The 8,500-nt window shown below is 39.4% G+C and overlaps 1 pseudogene; it reads right to left on the bottom strand.

Annotated features, from left to right (window-relative positions):
* Positions 1-1,151: 1,151 nt before the first annotated feature.
* LOC102846913 lies at positions 1,152-2,390 on the bottom strand (annotated as a pseudogene).
* Between the last annotated feature and the right edge of the window lie 6,110 nt (positions 2,391-8,500).

Genomic DNA, 8,500 nt, shown 5'->3' with positions numbered 1-8,500 from the left:
AGGTCCCTAACAGCAGACTTTCCCATCGCAATACATTTTTTTATTTCCTGGCTGCTGGTGCCAAGAGTGTTGACCGTGGAGCCAAGCAAACTGAAGCTGTGAACAATCTCAATCTCTTCACCATCCATCCTGATGCTACTGACTGGTCCAGTGGTGAGAATTTTTGTCTTCTTGACATTGAGCCTCAGTCCATACTGAAGGCTACAGCAAGTGCATGAGGTCTTCCTCAGTTTCAGCGAGCAGGGTTATTGTTTGGTATTTTCCACACTCTGTCAGATCACTTTTTTGGGGGATAGGAATAAATACAGATCTCTTCCAGTCAGTTGGCCAGGTAGTTGTCCTCTAGATTTCTTGGCACAAGCTGGTGAGAATGTTCAAGGCAGCATCTATTTCTGTATTTGGGGGCGGGGTGTTAAAATACTTTTAATTTCTTCTTATTAGCAAAATACTGCAAATTTGAAAAGAATCATTTATATGCAGGGCAGATCCCTTTAGAAAACAATGATTTAATCCATTCATTTGTTCTTTCTCTCACATATATTTGTTAAAATTTAATTCGACCTATGTTTGCAGAGGATCTGTTGTTTGTTGAGTACTTTATAGTCTAAGTAATGAACAAAATAAAAAAACAAACAAACCCACCAAAACTTCGCCTTCATCAAATTTCTTTCTAGTCCAGGACATAATGAGCAAATAAATATATAATCAGATTTTTTTGTTGATTGCCATAAAATCAAGCATGACTCATAGAGACCCTATAAACAAAAGACTTGAACTATTATAAAAGACTTTATAACTATTTGAACTATTATTAAAAGACTCTAACTATTAAAGTTTCTCGAAGTTCAGACAGTTTCCAGGGGCATGTTGTTTAGGAAGTGGATGCCACTCCTACTTCCAAATCAGATTAAATAACCAATATTTCTGATAGATTAACTAGAAAAGAAAAGCATTCAGGATGTGTAGAAAGAATTTAGCTCTAGCATCTGGATAACTTTACAGATAGGAAGCATACTTGAGGAAAAGCAGTTCTGGCGACAGGTTGATGTTACATCAAGAACTCTGATTTGAAAAAGCTAAGTGATGATGCCTATGAGAGATTGTTTTTCACAAATAATAATTTTTATTTTTCATTATTAAAAGTCTGAATTTTAAACAGATACTTGAACTGGTGGCTCATAGTCACCAGCTCGTTCAACTTTAGCACCTGTCTCACCTCCAGTAACTTTTCCAGAGCTACCACCTTCACGTGAAGCTCCATGAGTTTGCCCAATTCAAACTTGGGTTTCTTGAGCATTTTTACTTTTCTTAACACCACCACCACCAACAGGAGAGAGAGAGAGAGCGAGAGAGCGCACACAGTTGGTCTAGTGGACAGAAAGCCACGCTCCCAAGCAAAAGGTGGATGACTCTACTCCGTGGCCCTCAGGGCTGCCTTTAATTGTTTCTGGTGAAACATTCTTCTAAGTTGTGTAACCCTGGTCTGTCCACTTGCTGTACAGAGGTAACTCGTGGTTGCTGTGAAGCCAAACACTGTGACACTGTAAGTCAAGTGTGAGAATGGTTATCCATGGTGGACAGTGTTTGATGGAGCTCCTCAGTAAAAACAAGCTTGGAAGCAGGAGTTTCATCCACTTCCATAATAGCTTGCCTCTGGAAACCTGGAGAAAGGACGAAAATTATACCTGTGTCCAGAACTTTTGTTCATAGAGTCGCTATGAGTTGCCTATGACTCGACAATATTTAACACAACAACAACAACAACAGATACTTTTTGGAGAGGATAAATAGACTTGCAAGCCTTTTCTATGTCTTTCCCAATGTTGTCTGGAATCAATTTATTGACCACCTCTTTCAAGTCCTTTGTCTGTACCTCTTGGGTCATGATTTCCATCATTTTCTTCCCAATTTGGCAGACCTTTTGGTGTTGAGCATAAAATGTCTTTCCAAATCTGATGCTTTTTTTTTTTTTTGTAAAACCAACACAAAACAGACAAAGCAAATAACCATTGGTAGTTTTGACATCAACATGCGCTTCAATCACGGTCTGCCATTTTTTTACCATGGAGCACATTTTGATCCATGACATGGAAGTTACTGAGACAGTTTTTGCCTTGAACATCCTCAGTAATTAGTTTGACTTTTCAAAACACAAACTCATCACTTTGCAAATCACCAAGTTTCACTTCAAAAACATGACTCTTGAGTCCATCAGATGCGATTTTGGTTCCTTGAGTACTTGTGACTAATGTCTTCCCAATATTTCTTATATAGAACATTGCCAGCACCTTTACATTACGCCATTCTTTCTTAGAAAATGGATCGACCACTTTCTTCTTGGACCCTTTTTTGTCATCTTTTGTAAGGCGCTTGTTCTTGCTGACCACCATGATGGCACCGAGAGAGTGAAAAGGACAGAAGTGCAACTCTCGAGAGACTTAAGCATAGGGGTGGGTCCTGTGAGATATTTTATGAAGCTCTGGTGGTACAGTGCATTGGGAGTTGTCCTGCTAACCCATAGAGCGTGCTTCTTCGATTGTTCGAATCCATCCACAGTTATGAGGAAGAAAGATCTCTTCCTCTGAGGGACAATTGCTCCCTTTGGGTTTACAGTCCATAAAAAAACTTCTGCAAAGTCCACTATGTGTCAGTTCTGACTTGACAGCAATGAGTTAGTCACGAGACAGCTTGAGTGAGTGACGCAGCCTGGAGGACCTGGGATGTATAAATTGAAAGTTTAGCATTGAGATTGAAACTGAAGTTAAGTATCTCAAATTATATTTAAAACTCTGAAACAAGGAAGCAGAGCAAGACAGTGGTTTAGTCAGACATGCCATTCCCTATAGCAAAGACTTGAGAAAAACCAAATGAAGCAAATACAGATGACGGTCGTGGAACCCTGAGTAGCATATGGGAGGATGAAGAACCAGATTGAATGTACACAAAATGAAAGGAGAAAGTGGATAAAAATAGCAAACAAGGAGACATATGGATTCTAGATGTCCTGCCAGCCAATTTGGAACAATATGGCCATCTTCAGACAAAGCAAACAGCATTTCTCAGTGAAAAGCACAGGAAGGCAACTTCATGGAATTCCAAACAAGAGCCAAAAATACAGTGTAGACAAATATGGAGGAAAACATGATGAGTAGAGCACAAACCAGATGAATGAAGGGAAATGAAGAGCTCCAGGAATTGAGGCAACCATCATGCAAGGAGGGAGTTAGAATACACACCAGCAGTCATCCCTAATGATCCGGGTTAAACCGCTCACAAAGAGGAGGATTTATAAGGAGTAGTGGCTGAAGACATTGGACTGAAGGCAGCATCTCCCACTCCGCCTTGAGTTAGGTAAAAATAAGAACCTGGTTACAGGCTGCATCAAGAAATGAGTTGTCTAACAACCATGCCAGTGACTAGTAACCACAAGAGTATTGTCTTTCACCTTCCTTCCATTCACACAGAAACAGGTGACACCCTCCTTCCTCCACCAACTATACAACCTACAGCTTGTGTTGCTGTGCAGTCAGACTGATGGCAACTGCTGGTGTTGGTACACATATCTAGATCAGACATTCCTGACCCAGCTATCTGCCACTGTTCTGTCCCACTCACACCCTGCCTCCCCCCCCCCACCCCATGTCCAGTAGCACCTCTACCAATGCGATGTGAATCTTGTATCCCTGCCTTTACTGCCCTGGTAATTGGTGGTGTAAACTCTTATCCATCACTGTGTTGCTTGTCTCGCGTTTGGAGGTGCATGTTCCCATGGACCACTCATTATGTGCCAACTTCCCTAGCAAATCAGTGGTGTGTGTTCCTACTCATTACTCTACTACTTGCTCCCTTACATCACATATCATGGATCACATATCACCTACCTGTTCCCCACTATCCTGCTGATTAGCAGGGTGCACTCCTGAACTACTGGCATTGCAGGCATCCTCTCTTACTCAGTGATCTGCAGTGTGCTACTATACTACCAACCAGAGAATGGAGGCATATCACCGTCCCACCCATCATCCCCTGCCACTCTGCCCCACGCTGCCCTCCCTGTGACCAGTTGCACAAGTCTGCTTCTTGTTCTCATACCCAGCAACTAGTGGTGCAAGATCATGTGCTGCCCAGCTAGAGACCAGTAGCATGTACAACCTTTTCCTGACCACATAGTAACCTGTGAGGCACACCTACAGTACTCATAACTATAAACTTGAGAGATACATTCTGTACTCATGCCCAGTAACCAGCCAGCTGGGGATATCACCTCTGAAGCAATGTTCATACAGCCTGATAGGTGCCATCTGCATTAATAACAAATGAGAGTTCCTAGTATATTCATCCAATTTTACCCAGTTAAAATGTTACACATTTTATACCTAGATATTTCTGACTGGCAATTACATATGGATTAAAATGTATTGCTTCCCTCCCATCTACTGAAACACCATTGTATACACAGCACAAACGGCTTATCCCATCCATTTGGGAAAGCACTTACTCTCAGCATCTACAAACACCTCTGGAGAGGAGACTAATTACTGTTACCAATCTTTACGATTCAACAGCTTCACAAAGTTTATGGAGGTACTCTGGTCACTTAACACTTGTAACCAAATTTCAAGGAAAGCACCTAGTCTCCCATTTTCACTCATCCTGATTCCTTAGCGATAATAGACAACAACTAATTATAAGAAGAAACAGGATAATATGGGTCTAACAAGTGAATAAACTATAAGGTAAGATATAAGAAAACCTATTTAAGGAAGAGATGGTAATAGATAGTATTCAGTTTGAAACCACCAATTTCCTTGAGGAAAAAAGATGGACATTCTTTTCACATATGATATGCAGTCTCTGAGAATGCACTAGTTTTCAGCTATCGATGAGCTCCTATCCAATGACACATTACAACAACAACAGATAGATTAATATTTACATATATACATAACATACATACATACATACATACATATATACTCAAAGAGATCAAGAGAAACAAATTCTAGAAGAACTTTGGAAAACAATACAATAACAAAAAGAAGATATAAGAGACAATTAGAAACTTTCTAACAATAATAAAAAAAATTCATAAGATTAACTCTTGTTGTTCTTGTTGTTGTGTACCATCAAGTCAGAACCTACCCATGGGTTTTCAGAGACTGTTTAATCACATGGGAAGAGATTCCTCATCCTTCTCTCACAGAGAAACTAGTGAACTTGAACCATAAACCTTCAGGATTGCAATGCAGCTTCTCACCACTAGGCCACCAGTGGTACCAGGCATAAGAAATGCAATAGAAGAACACAGAAGTAGAATTGAATGAATGAGAGAAAGAATCTGTGAAATAGGGGACAAATCCATTAATATTGATCAATTTGCAGTAAAATCCATTAAAGAATGAAGAATGATGAAGAAAACCTACAAGTTTTGTGAGACGTCATAAAGAGAGACACTCTTTTTTGTAGAGAGAACCATCCTCACAGTTGCCAGAATGCTTCAAATTCACCTCATCAAGGGCTTCCTATGTCCTCATTGGGTCTGCACTTCATCAGATATAGTGTTCTCTAGTGGTTGATTTCTTCTGATTATTTTTGTTGTTGTTAAGTGCCGTCGAGTCGCAGGCGACTCACAGAGACCCTGTGAAGGAGAGTCCTTGATGCTTCGATGCCTTTCATCCTTTCTCCAGGTTCATAGGGTTTCCGGAGGCAAGCTATTATGGAAGTGGATGCCACTCTTCCTTCCAACTTCTGATGATAGTGCTAAGCAAATATGTCAGACAATGTTCTGCTATGATTAAAAAAGTTTCATTGGATAATTTTCAAAAACAGATAAGTCTTGGTCTGGAAGATCAACCTAAACTTGCCCATCAGAAGTGACCCTGTTGATATAAAAAAAGGTGGCATAATTTCCAGAATCATTGTAACACACAATTCACCAAAGTATATGCCATATGAGTGGTATAACATTTATCTAGTGTCTATATTAGTCACTGTCATTAAATCCTTCCTGCCTTTAAGGATTTTTCAAAGGAGAAGGTGAGAAGCAAATGTTAATAATCCACTATAAAATAAGACATCAAAATTGTGTTAGTAGAAATAGGAAGATTTGTCACAGACATGCAAAGGCATAGAGATGTTAAATGTTAAGCTCCTTGGGGACTGAGAATCAAGGAAGGCTGCAAAGAGGAAGTAACATTGGGTTGATAAGTGACATTTTATAAGATAAGGGAATGGAGTGTATTTGAGTCTAAGGAAGCAAATAAGCAAAGGTATAAAGGTAATAAAACATGTATGAATAACAGTGGGATTAATTGAACAAGTGAATGTTTAGAAGGACACCTAGAGATGGGCTTAAATGTTTGCATTAAGTTACAGAGGGCTGGAGCATTTGGATTTTACTGTGAAGGCATCAAGGGTGTTCTTTTGAAAAGAAGAGAGACTTTTGTGGTAACCCCCCAAATATCAAATTAATACATGAAAACTCTGGGTATGGTTAGGAGAATTTCTTTCTTTGGCAGAATCTAAGCTTTTATCAATGTGACTTTTAAAAATGTGTGTCCATGCCAGTGAGAGCTATTGTTGTTGTTATGTGCTCTTGAGTTGACTATTACTCACAGTGACCCTATGAACAGTGGTTCTGACCTTGCCCTATCCTGAGCCAACCTCACCACTTGACACCATTGCCAGAGTCACTGTGTCAATCCAATTCATCCAGGGTCTTCCTCTCCTGGGCTTACTCTTTACCCTTTCAAGAACTATCTCCTGGAACATGCCTAAAGTATATGAGATGGAGATTCAAAATCCTTGCTTCTAAGGAACAACCCAATTTCATTCTCTCCTCTTCTCCAGCACCACAACTCAAAGGTATCAATTCTTGGTCATCCTTATTCATTGTCCAGCCCTCAGATGCATAGAAAGCAATTGAGAACAAAACAGCCTAGATCACACACACACACACACACACACGTCTCTAGAGTGACATCATTGCTTGTTAGACCTCTGGAGAGGTTCTTAACAGATTTTTTCCAAAGCAACTGGTGGTGAGGATCTTCTTTTTCTTGATGTGGAGATGCAAGCTAAGGGGGGGGTGGTGCAAGGGGAAAGAAGGAAATAATTTTGCCTACTGTTAATAAAGTTCTAGGTTCATGCTTTTGTGGATTTCATAGTTTCCCAATCATATTTGATCCTTGAAAATGGTATACCACTTCTTTTTTAAAAAACTAGTTTATTTACAAAATTCTAATACAAATTTGAACAAATTCTTTCAATTTCCCTCACATCCCTGACCCATCAAATTGTACAACCCAATGATTAATCCCCTCTTCCTCCTATACATCCACATCCCTCTGATTCCACGCTTTCCAGCCCCTCCTGGATCCTTATACTCATTCTACAATAATGGTCTTCTACACTATTTATCCTTGTGGACCTGAGTTGGTTCACTCAGCATAATGCTCTCCAGTCCCTCCCAAGTTAGGTAATAATTTACAAAATCGTTGCTCCTAGTTAGTACTCCATTGTGTGAGCATACCATAATTTCTCAATCCATTCGTTTGTGGTTGGACATTTGGGCTGTTTCCATGTTCTTGCAATGGTGAATAACGCTGCTTTGAACATTGGTGTACAATCTCAGTGTGTGTTTCAGGTCTCATATTCTCAGGGTATATTCCAATTAGTGGAATAGCTGAGTCATATGGAATTTCTTTGTCCCAGTAAGTGCCAGTCTGAACTATGATCAGCTTCTTAAGCTCTCCAGTGATGTCATTAACATTGCAACTAAAGCAGACCTTCTTATCCAAATGGTCATTGCAAACTACAGCTTGGATCTCCTTGGAGCTAGCAAGGCCACAGTCTCCCAGCTTAAACACTGAGAGTGACTGCCTTAAGGGATTTTTTTTTATAAATAGAAAAGTGAGGCAGTTGCATCCTGTTTCTACCAGGATGTGTTTTTATAAATCACAATTATTTATTTTAAAGTCCTATTAAATCTTGCTTCCATCTCACTAGTTGGGTGACATTAGCCGAAATTTTTTGCCATAATATCCTCTTGGACTCTCAATGTTATTTCCACAACCAAGATAGAAATGGAAATCCTTAGCCTAATCATATTTTTTTCATAAAACAAAAACACAGCTTTTGAAAAATTTTTAAGATTTTATGTAAATATGGTAGATTTATGATGCATTTCTTTTTTCTTATTTCCCAAACCCCAAGAAATAGCCATTAGTGAATAAAGTAATAAAATGTTTGGTGAAATGAAAACAATGGGCATGGTATAAGTTCCCGTTTCATTTATTTATGTTCTCCAAGAATCTAGAAATCAGTACAACTTTTGAGTTAATGAATAAATGAATAAAAATAGTTGAGTAATTTTTTTTAAGATGAAGACCTGCTGTGAGGCAGACTTGGTGGTTAAAACTTGTGCACCATAGAGGTGGAAATAGTGATATTGCCAAAGATGCTCTTTCTTTATACTCTGCTGCCTTTGTACGACTGGTGT

The sequence above is a fragment of the Elephantulus edwardii genome, unplaced genomic scaffold, assembly GCF_000299155.1.
Source record: "Elephantulus edwardii isolate Elephantulus edwardi_28Jun2011 unplaced genomic scaffold, EleEdw1.0 scaffold00063, whole genome shotgun sequence".
NCBI classification, from domain to species: Eukaryota; Metazoa; Chordata; class Mammalia; order Macroscelidea; family Macroscelididae; genus Elephantulus; species Elephantulus edwardii.
This window is presented reverse-complemented; position numbering and strand designations above follow the sequence as displayed.